Genomic DNA, 20716 nt, shown 5'->3' with positions numbered 1-20716 from the left:
AATCCCAAGATAATCGTGTACGCGGTGCTTGTCAAAAAAAGATTTTTAAAAAAAACTAGGTCTTATTTTCCCATGAATAGTGCATTTTTACTTCATTTTTTCTTCATTTTCTATCCTAAACCACAAACGGGGTGCTAGATTTCTCCTGCCGACTATGGATCAAGGTTAGTTTTTGTTTATTTTTGTCTTTCTTTCCCATATGTTCAATGTGTTTTACATTTTGAATTTAATTTCATTAATTTTGATTAGATTTTTTCATTTTTCATTTCAAAAACCAAATTCTTCTAATCCACAACAAGAACAACCAAATTCACCCCCTGAAAACCCACAAGATACACCCCCAATTCCTCCTTTTGACCGCACACCCGAAACACAGGAGCAATTAATTAATCAGTTACGACAAAATACGTCTAAAATCAATAGAATGATTTTTAAATTGAAAACATCCAAACTTGAGCATCATCAATACCTCGCCACTAGCCTAGAAACATTAGCTAGTGGTGCCATAGTTGTTTCCACACAAATTACCCAATGGGGAAGCTTTAGGGATAGGTGTCATCAATTCTATGTCGATGGGCTATCATACGAGGGAGTAACAAACAAAAATATTAGTAAACAACAAATATGTACCCTTTTCATTGATCCCAAAACTGGTCAGTCATTACCTCTTAATACAAAGAGGTTTTCCATACATTGGTGTACCAATGTGCAGATGAAGAATATTTTTTGGCAAAGGTGGTGGATGGTCTTTGATGATCCACCTTGCAATAATTATGAAGTGCCATTATATTTTTTGAGAAAAGTATATTGTGAGTTTATGCTCAATGTGTGCCCAAACTATTTTGACATGAGAGAGTTCCATGGTAGAGGTGGTGGCTCTACCCAAGATAGACCTGGAGCCCATAGGCGATTACCCACAGAGAATCACCGCCGCCTAGCACCCAAACCCAAGGTGCATCAGGTTGTTCCAGTAGAGCTAAAAGAGTCAATGGAGCTACAAACTCTTCAGGTCGCCACAGCGTTGACTGGTGCCATCATGCATCATGGGATGTCATTAGCACACCCTATTGTATTGGATGATGAGCCATTAGTTTCTCTAGGTGGCGACAAAGAGCCCATCCAGCATATCTGTGTCAATTGCTCGGGGATATGCTCGGGGATAGATGATGCAGCCGGTGCAGATGGATCCTTATCTCATCTATGCATGATTTGAGGGAGTAGATGTTAGGCCCGCACGGTTGAGGATTTCGCGCTGACAGATGAGTTGATGGACATGGTGTTTGCCCATGAGCGACAGACACAGGTGTGTTGATTTGAATTCATAGCATTTTATTTATCAGTCACTTTAAATTTGTAATTACATAAATGAATTTTCATTTATATATCGATTTAAATTGAGACAAATAATATGAATTTCAGGATGCAACAACGGTATCCCATACTCCTCCCCCAATTACTATAGTTGCAACTTCGATGCCTGGTATAAATTTTGTAACATGTTAAAATAGAATAGAACACTTTGAACTCAAAAAAATAAAAGATATACTAAATATCTTTAATGCTTGGTCCAATTTCTGGTATGTAGGTGTTGACAGGGGACCAAATTTCCCAGATTGATGACATCACGCTCTCAGCGATCGATTTTGGCCTACAAGGCTATACAGTATCATATTTTGTACAACCCTTTTTATGTATTGTTTTGATGGAATATGCAAGTCATTTCATTTTAGATTTTTAAAATTATGTTTAATTTATTATCTGTACTAATATCTCATGTTAATTTTGTTTTTTTAGGGTACCCCCTCCGCATCTAGGGCTCGTCCTAATAAAAAGAATTCCTCGAAGACGCCAAAATGTGGGAAGAAGGTAATTGAACACATTTTTAGTTGTACAATTGTTTGAAAATGTTGAAATCAAGTATTAGTTGGGGTTTGTAGATTTATTAGTGTTTTTTTTCTATTTTACATGTACAACAGCCATTGAGCTATGTGGATTTGTTGAATGCACCTGATTCGCCCATGGATCAAGAGAGGGCAGAGGTATGTATCTCTACTTTATTTTCTTGATTTCATGATTATATGCACGCGTACATGTGAACTTGTGATATATTATAATCTTATAATTTTTTCATACAGGAAATATCCATACCTATTTCATCAATGGTGAACCCTCCTTCATGCACTAGAGAAGCATCTTAGGATCTGGTACACTTTTGTTTGATATGTAAAATTAATTTTTTTAAACCTAAAATACTTATCATTATATTAATTGTATTTAATCTTTGAACATTTTTTGTATAGGTAATAGTGACAGTTTCTCCATTGATGTTGAGCCATCCTCAGTCCATTGGAGAAGCATCTCAGGAATAGGCATGTCATTGTTCTCTATATTATAGATTTTAAGTGTTTTTGTGTAAAGCAGAAAATCGCGATTGAACCCTAGTTGTTCTCCCCTCTTCCAACTCCGAGGAGAGAGAAGGGAGGTTCGCTAGGATTCGATGGTTTTTCACTTAGGGGAGAGACTTTACATTCAAAAGAGGGGTTGAAACTCATAAGATCCAATCCCACGCAATGCAAGATTGGATGCTAAATGTGTTTCAAGGGTTAAGACAGCAAGGCTACCCTCTTTCGTAAAGAATGTTGATGGGAGAATTAAGCTAGGAATGCATAGAAAGTCATAAAGATTCGCTTATAAACTGAGTTCGGGTTATAGGATGAAGCTGCGGACCTGGAATTAGCAGTAAAATGTCGACACAGTGCTGTCCTACAAATTTGAGCAAAAGTTGTCAGGACGATGGCGCCCGGCGCCACGGTCCTCCAAAAAATCCGCGAAACGAAGGGGGATCTGTTCATCTCTGCACAAGGATTCCAGATCTTCAATTTCAGCCGTGTACCTGCAACCTACACAGAGAAAAGCGAAGACGATTGGGGGGTTAAGGATTAGGGGTTTGCCTTTAGGTCAAACCCCGGTTTTGGAATTAACCAAGAAATGAGCAAGTGCTGTAAATGTAAATGTATGTAAAACAAGTACTAATACCTTGTTCTAAGGATGTTTGTATCCTTATGTGTGAAGGTTTAGATGTTGTATGTTGTAGTAGTATGTTGTATGTAGCATGTAGTATGTGATCTCCTCTTCAATGGTTGAATCCTTGTCTTGAATGCAACACTTAGCCTTGAATGGAGACTTAGAAGGAATGCTTGAATGCTTGAATGCTTGAGTATAGTTTCCACGCCTTTTTCATCATGTATTTGTTCTGTCTTATCTGGGAGAGAAAAATGTAGTTTATATACTTGTCATTTAGGGCTGATAGACTGATTTTCCCGACCTTAGGCCGACCAGGAAAGTTTATTTTCCAAATTGCAAACAAAAAGACCCGCAATCTCCTTAGGAGACCGGGCCCAAAATAGGACCCAGGGACCAGGGCGCTGGGCGCCATGGTCCTGGGGACCAGGGTGCTGGGCCCCCTGGTCCTGAGGGACCAGGGTGCTGGGCGCTCTTGTCCCACCTCCCAGGACAGCAGGGTGCAAGGAGGTTCAGGCCAAGGTGCTTGAAAAATGCAGTTTTCAGTGTCGTGAGAAAGTTTCAGGGTCTCCATTCAGGTTGCGTGTTGCGTCGCCATCGTGAAGACCGAAATGCAGTCGAAATTGCAAGTGTCGCAATTTTAGGACGCTACATTTAGCCCCCACTTTAGCGGGAGTATGTATGCTCATACTTCCGGTAAAGTACAAGGAAACAACATTGAAAAACTTTCACCATGTCAAGGAGGCAAGATACACCAAGCCCCCAGTGGACTAAGGATCTTACGACTTCGATTGACAAAGTAAAAGGGAAGATCGCGAGGAAGAACCATGACTATCAGTAGTAAGGCTCCCTCACTATGAGTCATGCAAGAAAGATATCAAAAATTTTCAAGGCAAGGCTAAATTTGCCAAGAAATTTTCAAGTATCTTGAAAAGATATGAACGGGATGTATGCCCCCCTACGTTAAAGCGATCACACACGCCTCACCGGGGGTGATTGTTTTAACGTAGTGATACACATAAGAAATGAGAAAGGAAAGGAGCACGTTATCGCAAGGATTTAGCCCCCAAGTGTGAGATAAACCCAAGGATAATAGACACAAAACACAAAGCACGAGGTGACTTCGCTTTCCTTGGGGTCAGTATGCTGTATGATAAGTCATGTATATATATCATATGTATGTATGCATAATTGTTCTTCATTCCCCAATCAAGGAAGGTCACCTAGAAGAAGAGAACACATGTGTCTTTTGAGTCAACATGAGAGAGATCGAGAGATCTCAATGCTTTGCATCGTCCTCAAGTAGACAACACCAAGGACAACAAATAGAAGAATGAGAATAACATATAGAAGAAGTAACAAAAGAGAGGAGGAGAGAATCTGCTATGCTAATGTAACTAGTCTAGCATGTCATCTACCCCCCGATCTTGCTGATCAATGTTTCGGGAAGGCAGGGAACACGCCAGAGGAGGAACATCCAACACAGCAGATGGAGCTATCACAAGATCCAAACAGGGGCTATGTTCATGTTCCGAGCCACATTGTTTTTGTCTAGGAGCTAGGATAAGTGCTTTAGAAAATTCATTAGATAAATGGTTATCGACATCAACAAGTTCATATTCACTATCAGAAGCAAGAGGAGTAACATTTTCATCATGAATAACATTTTCATCTATATCATCATCAAGATTTATAAAAATAGGATCTTTAACTCGCACCGGATCAAGACCATCATGCATCTTATGTTTAGGAGATTTCGGCTCAATTTCCGGCTGAGGAGAAAATGGAATAATGCTTGTTGAAGGTGTTTTTGGAGATTGTAAAGTTTGAGAAGTAGCTGTTTGAGCTCTAAGACGACGCTTTCGTCGGTGTTCACGTGCAGAACGATTTCGTCTAGTCTTAGTAGGAAGTGGAGAAGACTGAGGAGGAGGAATGTTCTCATCCTTAGCACTTGGGTGTTTAGGTTGTGGTCTCTTAGGCTGGATAATAGGAGAAGAAGAAGGTCTCTTCTCTCTATAAAAAGAAGGAGGAACTGCTCCATACAAAGGAGGAATTTTTGGTTTAGGGAGAAGACCAAGTCCATCATGACGAGGAGGTATAGGTCTACTCTTAGGAAGTTTATTAGGTATAGACATAGTCACATCCATATGGATGGGTTGAGAATCTTCTTGAGGAAAGACATTAGTTTTATCTTTCAAAGGAAGAACTTCCTTCTCAAGAATGATAGGAATATCAAGTTTAGGTGTTCTAGGTTCACTTAGAGATAGGATCATATCTGTTTTCCACTTTTGATAAGATTTGAAAAGATGATCACTTCGCGGAGGAAGAGATTGGAATTGTTTAGGCCAAAAGTAATCAATAGGAACACTAGAGGTTCTTTCAGCTGGTTTAAAGAGACTATGATTGACAGTAACAACTTCACCATTATGGGGAAATTTCAAACACTTATGAATAGGAGAAGCAATAGCTTTCATGGAAGATAGCCAAGGATAGCCAAGCTTCACACGAAATTGTTCGGAAGATGGAATAATAGCAAAGTTCACATCAAGAGATTTGTTATGGACCTCAATAGGCAATGTAATAGAACCAATTGCAGGAGAAGAAAATGCATCAAATAATTTCACAATCACATCTGTTTTGTCATATATCACGTGATTCAATTGCAAAGTAAAAAGAAATTCTTCAGTAATAACATTAACCATGCACAAAGGATAAATAAGCACTCCACGGCAAGGTGTATTCTTAACTTTTGCAACTATGTATAAAGGACCATCAGGTACCCTAATGGTTTCATTGGAATCAAATGTGATGGAAGGTTCTTTAGGGTTTTCTTGCTGCTCTACAAAGTTAATCACATTTGGAGTCATAGACACAAGACCATCAGATGAAAGAGAGGCATCGTTAGTCTCAACTGCATTAGAGGTATGAGAAGGTAATGGATCAGTGAAAATCTAAAGATTTTGATTAGGAGGAGCTACAGATGTATTGCCTTTATCATTCACTCCAGAAACAGAGATAGTATTGTTATCAATCAAATCTTGAATTTTACCCTTTAAAGAAAAACATTTTTCAGTATCATGCCCAGGCTGACGATGAAATTGACAAAAAGCTTTGTTATCAAAATAAGGTGAAGTAATCTTTGCAGGATCAATTTGTCTTATAGGAGGAAGAGGAAGCACATTTTGTTCCAATAACTTATTCATAATACTATGCAATGATTCATTCAAAGGAGTATACTTTCTTTCTTTCTTGAAAAATTTAGAAATAGGAGGCACACCTGATGCTGCATTCACATTGTTGTTGATGATGTTTTCATTGAATTTGATGGAATCTCTGTTCGGTTTAAACTTCCCAAATGGTTGTTGACTGCTATCACCCTTATCACTCGGAGCCATAGGATGTGATTGTTCCATTTGACTCACAGTCAGTTGATAATTGTGAAGAGTGGCACACAACTGTTGGAAAGAAGTAAACTCAGAAAACAGAAGTTTGTCTCGAATATCTTTTTGTAAATTAGAAATAAAGATTCTTTGAATATCATTGTCAGGTACTGGAAAAGAAATTTGAGCATACAAATGCTTATATCTACCAATGAAATCAGTCACTTTTTCTTTAACACCTTGTTTACAATGCATTAAATCAATCAAAGTAACTTTAGGACTTATATTGTTTTGAAATTGTTGAATGAAAGCATTTGCAAGTTGTTCGAAAGAAGTAATAGAATAAGAGGGCAATGAGCAATACCATTGTAGGGCTTTGTCTCTTAATGTTCTCGTGAATAGTTCTGCAAGCAACCTTTGGTCATAAGCAAAATCAGTACAAATTGTTTGAAAAGTCTTAACATGTGTTAGAGGATCTCCTTTACCATTATAAAGTTCCAAATGCGGGATTTCAACATGTTTAAGAGGGATAGCTCGAACAATGTCAAGAGAAAGTGGGCTCGCAACATCAAATGTGGGCACACTAAACTTAGATTGATTCATAGAGGCAATTTGTTGCTGTAAAGAAGAGACAGTTTGTGCAAGATTGTTAATGGTCGCTTCAGTCGAAGAGTTCATATTGGATGTGTTAGATTGAGATGGAGGTGTTATGTTATTGAAAGAAGGTAGAGAGTAAGGTGGTGGGACTCTATGATAATTAGTCATAGGAGATGATTGGACAGGAGGAACACTACAAGGAGGAATAGAATGGTTAAATGAATTGCCCCCTTGTGTCATGTTCATTTGTGGAGATGTAATAGGAACACTCATTGAAGGGACGAATGAAGAAATCGGATTAAATGAAGGAATAGGGTTAATTGAAGAAGAAGGGTTGCCCCCATGACTAGTAATCACGGGAGGAATGTCTTGTATAGAAGTAGCCATTATGTTTGATGTAAAGGTAGGTATACTAGCAATAGGAGTTGTCAAAGGAATAGAATGATTGACTTGAGTAGGAGGTTGTGTATAACCTAAGGTTTCGGCACAACTTTTCATAGGCATCACATTCGAATTCACAATGTGTGAAATACCACGCAAAATATCAATTCCATTCTTATCACTTTGAAGCATACATTTTAGACCCTCAATTAAAGGAAGAGCTTGACTATCAGGGTATTCCTGAGACATCCATTGTCGAAAATCGTCAAATTGGTTATCCAATTTCGAAAGTTGTTCTTCAGAAACCTCATGGAGAGCTTCTTCATCATTAGGAGGATTAGAGGAATTACCCATGTCCTCGTTAAAAAGGCTATTCAAATTAGGTTCCATCTCCTCAGTAGTTAAACCTTGGAAAGACTTAATTCTACGGCTTCGTCAAACGGGAATAGTGTAAGTAGGGCTTATTGTTGTAAAACTCATGCACTAGAAAGAGAGAGAAGATTTTGAATTTAGAGGTAGCAATTTTTAGTAAAATCAGCCAATCTTCTGGATTTAAGTTGTTAAATGCAATCACAACAGTCTCCCGAAATTTCGGAAAAAATGCCCGGGACCGTGGCGCCCGGAGTGCAACACGGTCCTTGCAACTTTTTTTGAAATTTGCAGGGATGAAAGGTATGATGATTTTAGAGCTAATCTAAAAAAATTGAGTAATTTTACGATCTGTAGATAGGCCAAATTAAAGTTGTAATCTCAAAATTGAACCCTACCAAGATTGTCAAAAAATGCAAAATTTGAATTTTGAAAAAAAAGAGGGAAACTGAAATTTTGAATTTTATGATTTTAGAGGGAACGCCAAAAGCAATGCAAATTTTGAAATTCAAAAGTTGACTCAATTTCACGCAAAATTCAATTTTGAAAGCGGAAATCAAAGTTGTTGTAATTAAGCACTTAATTTCAAAAGTCACAAAATGCAAGAATTTGAATAAAGCACTGAAATTTTTAATGAATGATAACACACTTTTCAGATTTAGGACAGTAAGAACACAATTTTGACATAAAATTTCAATTTCAATGATTTTTAAATGTTTAGAAGCCTTAATCCAAGCAATCACAAGACCAACTTTGACTATTATTTTGAAGGTGTTAAAATTGACAAAATCAGCCAAAATTCTGGATTTTAGCAAGAAAATACAGTAAGATCTCGCTCCCGAAATTTCGGAAAAAATGTCGGGGACGATGGCACTCGGCGCCACGGTCCTCGAAACTTTTTTCCAAATTTTTAGGGATGAAAGATATTGTGATTTTATTGCGGAATCCAAAGTTACAGCTGATTTGGAGATGTTTTGATCAGTGAAATTGTCGGACAAAGGTTGAATCAAGAGGGTTTCAAAAATTAGGGTTTTGACACTTAACCACTTAATTTTCAGAATTAAAGCACAAATATGAATTGAAAATTTGTAATAGAAGGGCAGATCTGAAACAGGCATTAACATTTAGACATTTCGCAGGTTCAATTACCAAAAAGAAAATTTAGGGTTTTTATGCAATCACCTCTAAAATTTTGCAAAAGATCAAACATGGAAATGTAATCAATTTTTTTTTTTCAGATCTAAGCATGAAAAATCAGAAAGGATGTTCACGTCGGGTTCACCAAAATGTAAAGCGGAAAATCACGATCGAACCCTAGTTGTTCTCCCCTCTTCCAACTCCGAGGAGAGAGAAGGGAGGTTCGCTAGGATTCGATGGTTTTTCACTTAGGGGAGAGACTTTACATTCAAAAGAGGGGTTGAAACTCATAAGATCCAATCCCACACAATGCAAGATTGGATGCTAAATGTGTTTCAAGGGTTAAGACAGCAAGGCTACCCTCTTTCGTAAAGAATGTTGATGGGAGAATTAAGCTAGGAATGCATAGAAAGTCATAAAGATTCGCTTATAAACTGAGTTCGGGTTATAGGATGAAGCTGCGGACCTGGAATTAGCAGTAAAATGTCGACACGGCGCTGTCCTGCAAATTTGAGCAAAAGTTGTCGGGACGATGGCGCCCGGCGCCACGGTCCTCCGAAAAATCCACAAAACAAAGGGGGATCTGTTCGTCTCTGCACAAGGATTCCAGATCTTCAATTTCAGCCGCATACCTGCAACCTACACACAGAAAAGTGAAGACGATTGGGGGGTTAGGGATTAGGGGTTTGCCTTTAGGTCAAACCCTGGTTTTGGAATTAACCAAGAAATGAGCAAGTGTTGTAAATGTAAATGTATGTAAAACAAGTACTAATACCTTGTTCTAAGGATGTTTGTATCCTTATGTGCGAAGGTTTAGATGTTGTATGTTGTAGTAGTATGTTGTATGTAGCATGTAGTATGTGATCTCCTCTTCAATGGTTGAATCCTTGTCTTGAATGCAACACTTAGCCTTGAATGGAGACTTAGAAGGAATGCTTGAATGCTTGAATGCTTGAGTATAGTTTCCACGCCTTTTTCATCATGTATTTGTTCTGTCTTATCTGGGAGAGAAAAATGTAGTTTATATACTTGTCATTTAGGGCTGATAGACTAATTTTCCCGACCTTAGGCCGACCAGGAAAGTTTATTTTCCAAATTGCAAACAAAAAGACCAGCAATCTCCTTAGGAGACTGGGCCCAAAATAGGACCCAGGGACCAGGGCGCTGGGCGCTCTGGTCCCACCTCCCGGGACAGCAGGGTGCAAGGAGGTTCAGGCCAAGGTGCTTGAAAAATGCAGTTTTCAGTGTCGTGAGCAAGTTTCAAGGTCTCCATTCAGGTTGCGTGTTGCGTCGCCATCGTGAAGGCCGAAATGCAGTCGAAATTGCAAGTGTCGCAATTTTAGGACGCTACATTTTGATATATTTATGTTAGTACGTTGTATTAATTGTACATTTAATCTACAATAGACCCCTTCGCGGTACGTCCATAACGTGGATCCATTTAAGTATGTCTTCAAGAAAACTCCTAAGAGTGACAAGGAGAGGAGAGAAAATACATTAGCTCCTAGATCAGTCGATGAGGTAATCTACATTTCAATTGCAAAGGAATTATAGTTAAATGCATAGTTATGTTGTTAATTATGAACTATTTTCTACAGAAGAATTCTAACTTGGCTTTTGAATTGTGGTTTTGCAGCCATCTATAGAGCCGCATACTACATCGAAGAGGCTTGATTTTGATGATCCACCACAAGTTTAGGATCATACAATCTTAGTTTTGGTCACAGAATGACCAATACATGTAGATATATTCTACATTTTTATTGTATATCGATTTGGACATGGCATTTGCCACATTTTTGTAATACTTGTATTGACTTGGTAGACATGCCTTTATATATATATATATATATAAATATCGATATTCGATCCAATAAATGTGTACTGAGTTCATTATTTTGTATTCGTTGTATTTTGTGGTTGTCCTTTTATAAATTTAATTGATCATTTGCCTATGTAATCAACAATATGAATATAAACAACAAAAATATATGATATAAAACATTGCAATCATGGAATATGATTTGATAAAATTTCTAAAATGTTGAATTAACCCTACAAAACTCCTTGTATTCAATTCATTATTGTGTATTCGCTATATTTGGTGGCTACCCTTTTATAAATTTAAATGAATATTTGCATATGTAATCAACAATATGAATATAAACAATAAAAATCGACAATATGAATATAAACAAGAATATGTGTTTGGTGCGAGAGCACCCTCACGATCGTAATGGTCAAATTTTGTTCGTCGTGTGCACAAACCAACATCGCGAGAATGTCCGAGTGGGCAGGTTTATGCTAGGCATGCCCCTGTCGTGCATCCCAAAGAGCTGGAACGTCGAGAGCCATACCATACCGGTGTGATCTCTCAAGTGCCCTGAGTCCAAAAAATTATCAAAATTTAACAAACTATTTCTTCAAATCCAGGACACATAGTCAATCCATTTGAACCCGTGGGGTCGTGTGAGGCTCCTCTACAATGGCCTATCTCAGTTTTTGACGACTTGGAGCCATTTTCAATTGGTAGCATTTTTTCACCTGCTGCAAAAACCGTCAGTTGCATGCAATGCAAAGTTGCAAGATTGGCTAGAATTGATTTGGTTCGTCATGTGCACAAACTGACATCACGAGCCCATTTGGGTGGGAAATTTTGTGCTAGGTATGCCCCTGTCATGCATCCCAAAGCGTCAAAATGTCAAGTCATACCGTATCGGGGTGATCTCTCAAGTGCCATGAGTCCAAAAAATTGTCAAAATTTGACGGATTGTTTCTTCAAATCCAGCACACATATGGTCGATCTATTTGAACCCATGGGGTTGCATGAGGTTCCTATATAATGACCTATCTCAGTTTTTGACGACTCGAAGCCATTTTCAATTGGTAGCATTTTTTTGCCTGCTGCAAAAACCGTCAGTTGCATGCAATGCAAAGTTGCAAGATTGGCTAGAATTAATTTGGTTCATCATGTGCACAAACTGACATCAAGAGTGCATCTAGGTGGGTAGGTTTATGCTAGGAATGCCCCTGTCATGCATCCCAAAGCATCGGAACGTTGAGTCATACCGTACAAAGGCGATCTCTCAAGTGCCATGAGTTCAAAAAATTGTCAAAATTTGACGGACTGTTTCTTCAAATCCAGGACACATATGGTCAATCCATTTGAACCTATGGGATCGCATGAGGATCCTCTACAATGGCCTATCTCATTTTTTGATGACTCTGAGCCATTTTCAATTGGTAGCATTTTTTCGCCTACAAAAACTGTCAGTTGAATGCAATGCAAAGTTGCAAGTTTAGATAGAATTGATTCGGTTCATCGTGTGCACAAACCAACATCACGAGAGTGTTAAAGTGGGTAGGTTTATGCTAGGCATGCCCCTTTCATGCATCCCAAAGTGTCAGAACGTCGAGAGTCATACCATACCGGGGCAATCTCTCAAGTGCCATAAGTCCAAAAAATTATCAAAATTTGACGGACTGTTTCTTCAAATCCAAGACACATATGGTTGATCTTTTTGAACACGTGGGGTCATGTGAGACTCCTCTACAATAGTCTATCTCAATTTTTGATGAATCGAAGCCATTTTCAATTGGTAGCATTTTTTTACCTGCTGTAAAAACTGTCAGTTGCATGCAATGCAAAGTTGCAAGATTGGCTAGAATTGATTCGATTTGTCGTGTGCACAAATCGACATCATGAGCACATCTGGGTGGGAATTTTTACACCAGGCATTCCCCTCTTATGCATCCCAAAGCACCGAAACGTCAAGAGTCATACCCTACTGATGCAACGTAGAAGTTGCTTGACAACTTTTTTGACAATATTTTTTACAACAATGACAATTTTTGCTCAAATTGTATCAAGTCTCAATGTATGACCCCTATGTGCCGATAATGACTCAAATAATTCTCCATTATTATACAATAATTAAGAATGCTTATGATTGACCAGGGACACATCACATATACTCAAAACATAGTCACAAAACATTGACACACAAAATAGTCACAAAACATTGTCACATATTATTCAAAAATTAACCTCTAAATATTGTCAAATCATCTCTTGGCTATTTTATTATACAAAAAAATGTCTTACAAATCATCTCATGGGCTTTTATACAAAATTTGGCATTACAATATGTGCAATTCAGCTCATCGCCATTTTAATATACAAATCATCTCATGGGCTTTTATACAAAATTTGGCATTACAATATGTGCAATTCAGCTCATCACCATTTTAATATACAAAATTTGGTATGTACATATGTACAAATCAGCTCATTACCATTTAAATATACAAAATTATGCCCCTAAACATGTAAAAATCAGCTCAAGGGCATTTATATATACAAAAAACAAATATAGATCAATTCATCAATGATTTATACAAAATTCTCAAAATCATTTTACCCTGAACCGTGGAATGAATCAAGTGAGCCTTCAGGATCGGCTCTAACCCATATTGTGTCAAGTATTACCTCGTGGTCAGATTCACAAACTTTCCATAAAATCTTGTTATGAGATCTACCACGATACTTCATTAAATGAATATTTGTTGCAACAACAAGGTTAGAGAAATGAAGAATATGTATGTGTGTTTCAAATTCCTCGAACAACCAAACATCAGAATTCTTGATAGGGTATCTCTGAAGCCATGTTCCTGTCATGACAACTAACCCTATTGGGTACTCAATACGCTCTCCGTCAATGATTGTGGTTGTCAATTTTCGTTTTGGCTCAACACAACGACAAAAATAGTAATTTGTTCCTTCTTCATTGCTCTCTTTTGCAACAACTGCATACACATGACCTGCATTTTATAAAGTGTTAATTAATACCAAAAATAAAGTATGAAGTACATCAAAATGAACCAAAAAGAATACTTGCAAAAAAATAAACTCAAAAAATCACCTGAATCCACTAGGTCGGATACATGGTCAAAATCCACTTATGTCTCCATCTGGCTCAATTGTAGTGCTATGAGAATTTTATATGAATCAATGGCAACCAACAGTCTACAAGACCATTTCTCAACCCACTCTTGTGATTCACATTCTTCCCACAAACAATACATGCATGAAGAGCAAAAATATACCATTTTTCTCGTATAAATTACCAATCTACTTGAATTTGAACTCATAAATGAGTGCATGTCACTCAATCCTGCAACTGTACAATAATCTAGATAGTTTTCAATGTTAGATTCAGTGATCAACCAAAAATATCTACGAACCATTGACGTACCTGGATTACCTAGACCCATCGTAGACTTACACCATCGCACAATTATTTCTGCAACTATCAACTCAGCACCACCTTCATACTTCAATTCTTCTCTAGCTAGGGCTCTTTTCACACATCCTCCTGCACCATCGTGTTCTCCCTTATCATGTCCAACCTCAGTGAAATTCCAAAAAAAATTTACACCACTTATCATATGCATCCTTGTCAACCAATAAAACATCCTTGCATTCTTGAATTGTGCAGTACAATTATCTGACCATATTAAGTGTCGGTTGTATCGTATATTCCTTTCCTTTAAACTATCATAGAAAACTTTAAAGCATCCAAATGTGACTGTCTTGTATTTTCTGAAAGAAACTAGTTTCGTACCAATTTCATGTGTGCTCTCCAAATGTACGTATCTTGGTAAACATTGTAAACCACCACATATAGCACAAGAACCTTCCAAACAAGGCATCTTATAATAAATGCAACCATCATATCTATTACATAACACACTTGAAATAAATTCTCTTACCAACTTAGGAGGTGCTTGTATATTGCATTCTTGCAAAACATCATTAGTGTGCAAAGTAGAACGAATATGACGAAAAATATCATAGTGCATGGAAAATTCAATATGCATCCTACAAAAACACGTGGTGCATACATGATTAATCTTAATATAAAAAGGTTTTGTCATTTCAAAAAATCTTTGAGAAATTCTTATTTGAGGAAACTTTTGAAGGCATAGTTTGAGTCATATCCAAATTGTTGGTGTAAATAAATATTCATCATGGATATTATTACACCTTACTTAAGTTTACTTAGGAAATGCATTTCATATTAGTTTGGGTATGAGACACTTGGGTGTTTGTGCCACATTGGAATAGTGTGTGTAGGATAATTTTCACCTTTTGTGGTCTTATCTTGTTGTTACATTCCACATTCAGTGGGTGATCCACCTCATGTGGAATATTATATTGTTTCTCCTACCTACCCACGCCTATTTCCTACCTACCCTTGTTTCTTATTGAGTCACATGTCATGTTTGTGTGCTCACATATCCATATAGCCTTGCCTATATAAGAAGGCTTATATTCATTGTATGTAATGATTGATGATCCAGTTGATCAGTATTTTCATCTTGATAGAATACAGTTTATTCCTATCATCTATTTTGTTATCTCTTATTTGTGCTCATCTATTTTGTTATCTCTTATTTGTGCTTTCCATTGCCTCTAGATCTTGGCAAAATCTCACATGGTATCAGAGCCATTAGAGTGTCATTGGTTTGTCAATTGAGAGAAATTGATGCTATTTGGGGTTGTATATTTTGGATCTTTCTATTGCAAGTTATTATTGAAGCTTGATAGGTCAAATATGAGGTCACCATTGGATTGAGGAGGTCCAAGAAAGTCATTTTTGTCTTTTGTTTCATCCAAATTGGACTTCAGAGGCTAAATGTAGAGGCATTTGAAGTTTGAAGCTATGACGGAAATTTTCCAGAAATTATAATTTTGCAGGCAAATTTCAAATAGTGATATCTTACTCATCCGGACTCCTTTTTTCGAGCAATTTTTTTTGTTTTGGGGTATAATTTTGTGATCTGTACAGTGGTGTAGGAGTTTTCTGTGATCATGAAATCCCAATTTTTACAAATTTGGAGGCTTCATTTGGGCTCATATGGACTCCTTTTCAGGTGCCCTTTTTTTTTTAGAGTGCATAATTTTTTGTCTACTTTTATAATCTCCCATTAGTTTGCATTGATTGTGAGTAAAAATTGTACTTTCAGTATTTGGTCCTTTTTTGGCCTATTTGCTACTTGTATTTTGCTTGGATCTCAGTTTAGATCACTAGCAGTATTTGTTGAAGTCTCTTATATCTCATTTTGAGAAGTTGTAATCATTGAAATTAGAGGTCCACTTTTCCATTATTTGCAAGTGCCAACATGATATTTTTATGGGGGGTCAGTTGTTCATTTATATCTCTTGGTGAAATTCTATTCGGAGGCATCTTCATTTGCAGTATTCTACAAGGCTTCTTTGTTGGTGGCGTCATTTTCATGTTTCCACAATTGAATATTTTATCACGATGTATGCTCTTGCTTGAGAAATGTTGTACTTGCACTATCATAAAGTGTCACACCTCTTTATATCTTGTCATTATTGACTATTTGATGTAATCCTCTTGTACACATAGATTAGGAATATCTTGTGAGATTTGGTGCATGGCTCCAGTTGAGACTTAGATTGTACACATTTGTGCATGGCTCCTATGAGACTTAGATTGTACCAGTATTTCTATCATTTACAAGTATCCAGATGATGCTCAAAGCAAGTTGTCTCCATGTCTAATCTTCATTTTGTTGCAACAAGTGATTCATCATCATCGACATGGTACCTAGTTTTGTCACACTTTGACATTATTGGTACAGCATTGGCTCTCTTTCTTCCTTATGGGGAGGGATTTTTGGTCATCATCATTGAACCATCTTTGCAGGAGATTCAACATTGAGGGAGGGCTTCATGGTCTCTTCTTCTCTCTTATGGGGGGGACATATTTTTTGTTCTTCTCATTGATCATTGAGAGCATTGTGTGCTTTCATCAACTCTCTTTTGGGGGAGGGTTTTTTCCCATTGATTTTTTCTCTCTTTCTTCATTTATGGGAGATTTCATTTGCATTTGTACATGGGTACATAACATGGTCTAGTAGCCGGGACCCATCTTGCATTGCTTAGTTGCATTGTAGACTTTAGTGCATTCCCCTAAGTTGCACTTAAGGGGGGGTGTTGGTGTAAATAAATATTCATCATGGATGTTATTGCACCTTACTTAAGTTTACTTAGGAAATGCATTTCATAGTGGTTTGGGTATGAGACACTTGGGTGTTTGTGCCACATTGGGATAGTGTGTGTAGGAGAATTCCCACCTTTTGTGGTCTTATCTTGTTGTTACATTCCACATTCAGTGGGTGATCCACCTCATGTGGAATATTATATTGTTTCTCTTACCTACCCACACCTATTTCCTACCTACCCTTGTTTCTTATTAAGCCACATGTCATGTTTGTGTGCTCACATATCCATATAGACTTGCCTATATAAGAAGCCTCATATTCATTGTATGTAACGATTGATGATCTAGTTGATCAATATTTTCATCTTGATAGAATACAGTTTATTCCTATCATCTATTTTGTTCTCTCTTATTTGTGCTTTCCATTGCCTCTAGATCTTGGAAAAATCTCACACAAATAGTGTTTGGCATGTGGCTCACAATTTTTAGATCCAATTCGCCTTCTAACAACATCTCTTTGGTTGGGCGAAACTCTTGTTTTGTCATGCCAAAAATTTTCAATTAATGTTCTTAATGCATCAACAAAAACCTTGTCTTTGCATGGTAGTCTACCCGAGAATGCCCAAAGAGAATTATTGTTAGGTTCCTCTATTTTTTTCTGCCTCTTTAATGCTTTACTTAATGTTGTTCTACTAATGTTTAATGACTTACTTGTTTTTCTTATCAAATGATCTTTTTTTATTTTCTTGCTCATTATGGTTGATGTAATGACACGTCAAGTAGCATTAGAATCTTTAGTACATGATTTTAAACCAATAGCTCGATATGCATCAAATAGATTTCTCACAATAGTTCTTTCACTGTTACTTTCAGATGATCTTAGGCCTAGAATTTTCATTGTCTCTCTAAAATTTAAATTTTTAATCATTTGAACAATTAATTGACATCTTGCGGTTTGATTTAAGTTTTCAAAATAGTTTTGTCATATTCTTATAACCATTCTCCTACAAGTTCGTTCATTCATTTTATTGGGCATTGGCTTCAATATATTCTCATCAATGTCAATTAGATACTTTGGTTTCCTATGAATGATTCTAGGAGGTGTTAACATCGATTCATTATGTACATTCAATTCATCAAATAGAGAAGGTGTATGTTCATCATTTAATTGAATATTCAATGTGGTATCTTCTTCAATTGCATTAGGTTAATACGGTAAATCAAATGTCTCTTCTTCAATTGCATTAGGTGCATTGTTTTCATTTGGTAAATAGAATTGAGATGTTGAGGATGACATACCTTCTTCTCCCATTGTTCTTCTGTGATGTAATTTCTTCATACGCTACCTTTGTCTTTCCTTTTCAACCTCTCGTTGTTCCATTGTTCCTCGCTTGTTCTTTCCCATGGATGATATCTTTTGTCCTAAATAGAATCATATTACATATATATGTAAACAAAAGTTCATAAACAAACAAAAAACCATAAATATGCATCGTATCACTATTTTTGGAATCAAACTATTAAACAATCACAACACTATTTACAAAACTAATAAGAACAACAATTCAATTATTTGAAATCATGCAAAAACAAAAATGTCACTTACTTCTATGTATAAAACAGTGATAGAAGTGCAGACATAGTTCCAGTGGGGCCTTCAATGACCTCAAAAACTTCTTTTGAGGCCGTTGAGGCTCTTGGGAAACTAAAACTATCTATGTACTGCATACGCGCTACATTAATAACCATGTCTGCATTGTTAGTCCATAAAATGTTGGCAAGCCCAACAATATTTTTTCCCATTCTATACTAATAAGTAGCGCGTACGCACTCCTAATCCTAAAAAATGTTATCGTAGGGTAGCGAATAATGGGCACAATACCCCGTACATGCTCCTACACCTTAAAAAAGTTATGGTAGGGCAGTGAACTAATAGTTTTAGTACCCCATATGCGCTATTGGTAGTAGAAAAAATGTGAATGAAAAGGGAGGGAGGGAGAGAGAGAGAGAGAGGGAGAGAGGGGAGAGTGGGGGGGAGGGAGAGAGGAGGGGGGTTGGAAGGGAAGGAGGGAGGGAGAGAGGGAGAGAAGAGGGAGGAGGGTGGGAGAGAAGAAGGGGTATGGAGGAAGGGAGAGGGAGAGTATGGAGGAGGGAGGGAGAGGAGAGGGGGGGAGGGGGAGGAAGAGAGAGAGAGAGAGAGAGAGAGAGAGAGAGAGAGAGAGAGAGAGAGAGAGAGAGGAGTGGAGGAGGGAGAGGAAGAGAGAGAGAGAGAGAGGGGGGGAGGGAAGGTAGAGGGAGGGAGAGAGGGAGAGAAGAGGGGGGAGGGTGGGAGAGAAGGGGTATGGAGGAAGGGAGAGGGAGAATAGGGTGGAGGGAGAGAGAAGGAGGGAAGGAGAGGGGGAGAGAGAGAGAGAGAGAGAGAGAGAGAGAGGGAGAGAGAGGGAAGGAGGGAGAGGGAAGGAGGGAGAGGGAGACAGAAAGGAGGGGAGGAGGGAGAGGAAGAGAGAGAGAGGGAAGGAGGGAGAGGGAGCGAGAGGGGGAGAGAGAGAGAGGGAGGGAAGGTAGAGAGGGGGAGAGAGGGAGAGGGAGGGAGAGAGGGAGAGAAGAGGGGGGAGGAAGGGACCTATAACGACACCAAATATCACACCATAGGACCTATAATGACACCAAATAGTGTCCTAAGGAGTCATATGGAATCCCATGACCCCTTAGGACATGTGTTGTTATGTGTCGTATGGTGTCTTAAGGGGTCATATGGTGTCCTAAGGGGTCACGGGACACCATATAACCTCTTAGGAAATAATACAACCTCTAATGACACCTAAGGGGTCATATGGTGGGCTAATAAAATGATATATTAAATTTAAAGTTATGAATAGAACATCATACAATAGAACTTCAGTAGTTTAGTTTTGATATAGCAAAGTTAGAGCATTGTCAGCATAAGAGAGACTTCAAGCAAACAAACAACGAGGCTTCAATAAAAAGCAAGTGTAAGAGCTTGACATAACCCTACAAGTACTGCCTAAGTTCTAAAAAATATGATGCTATTAAATTTACAAGGTTATAGGACTGATCTTGATTGTGACTATAGGAATTACAGAAGAATAGAAAGAGGTAGGGAGAGAAGAAGAGAAAGAGGGATGGGGTATGGAGGAAGGGAGAAGGGAGAGAGTGAGAGAGAGGGATGGGGTATGGAGGAAGGGAGAGGAAGGGAGAGAGAGAGAGAGAGAGAGATCAAATCCAGGACACTATATGACCCTTAGAACACAATATGACCCCTAACAACATCTAAGGGGTCATATGACACTATATTATCCCTTAGCACACCATAGGACCTATAACGACACCAAATAGTGTCCTAAGGGGTCATAGAACACCATATGACCCTTTAGAACACCATATGGTGTTGTTATGGGTCATTGGTGTCTCAAGGGGTCATATGGCATCCTATGACCCCTGAGGACACCATATGGTGTTGTTATGGGCCGTATGGTGTCTTAAGGGGTCATATGGTGTCCTAAGGGGTCACAGGACATCATATGACCACTTAGGAAATAATGCGACCTCTAATGACACCTAAGGGGTCATATGGCGGGATAATAAAATGATATATTAAATTTAAAGTTATGAATAGAACATCATACAATGAGACTCCAAGCGAACAAACAATGAGGATTCACTAAAAAGAAAGTGTAAGAGATTGACCTAACCATAAGAGTACTGCCTAAGTTCTAAAACATATGATGATATTAAATTTGCAAAGTTATAGGACTGATCTCGATTGTGACTATAGGA

Source organism: Cryptomeria japonica, chromosome 1 (assembly GCF_030272615.1).
Source record: "Cryptomeria japonica chromosome 1, Sugi_1.0, whole genome shotgun sequence".
Classification (NCBI taxonomy): Eukaryota; Viridiplantae; Streptophyta; class Pinopsida; order Cupressales; family Cupressaceae; genus Cryptomeria; species Cryptomeria japonica.
Note: the sequence above shows the minus strand (reverse complement) of the source record.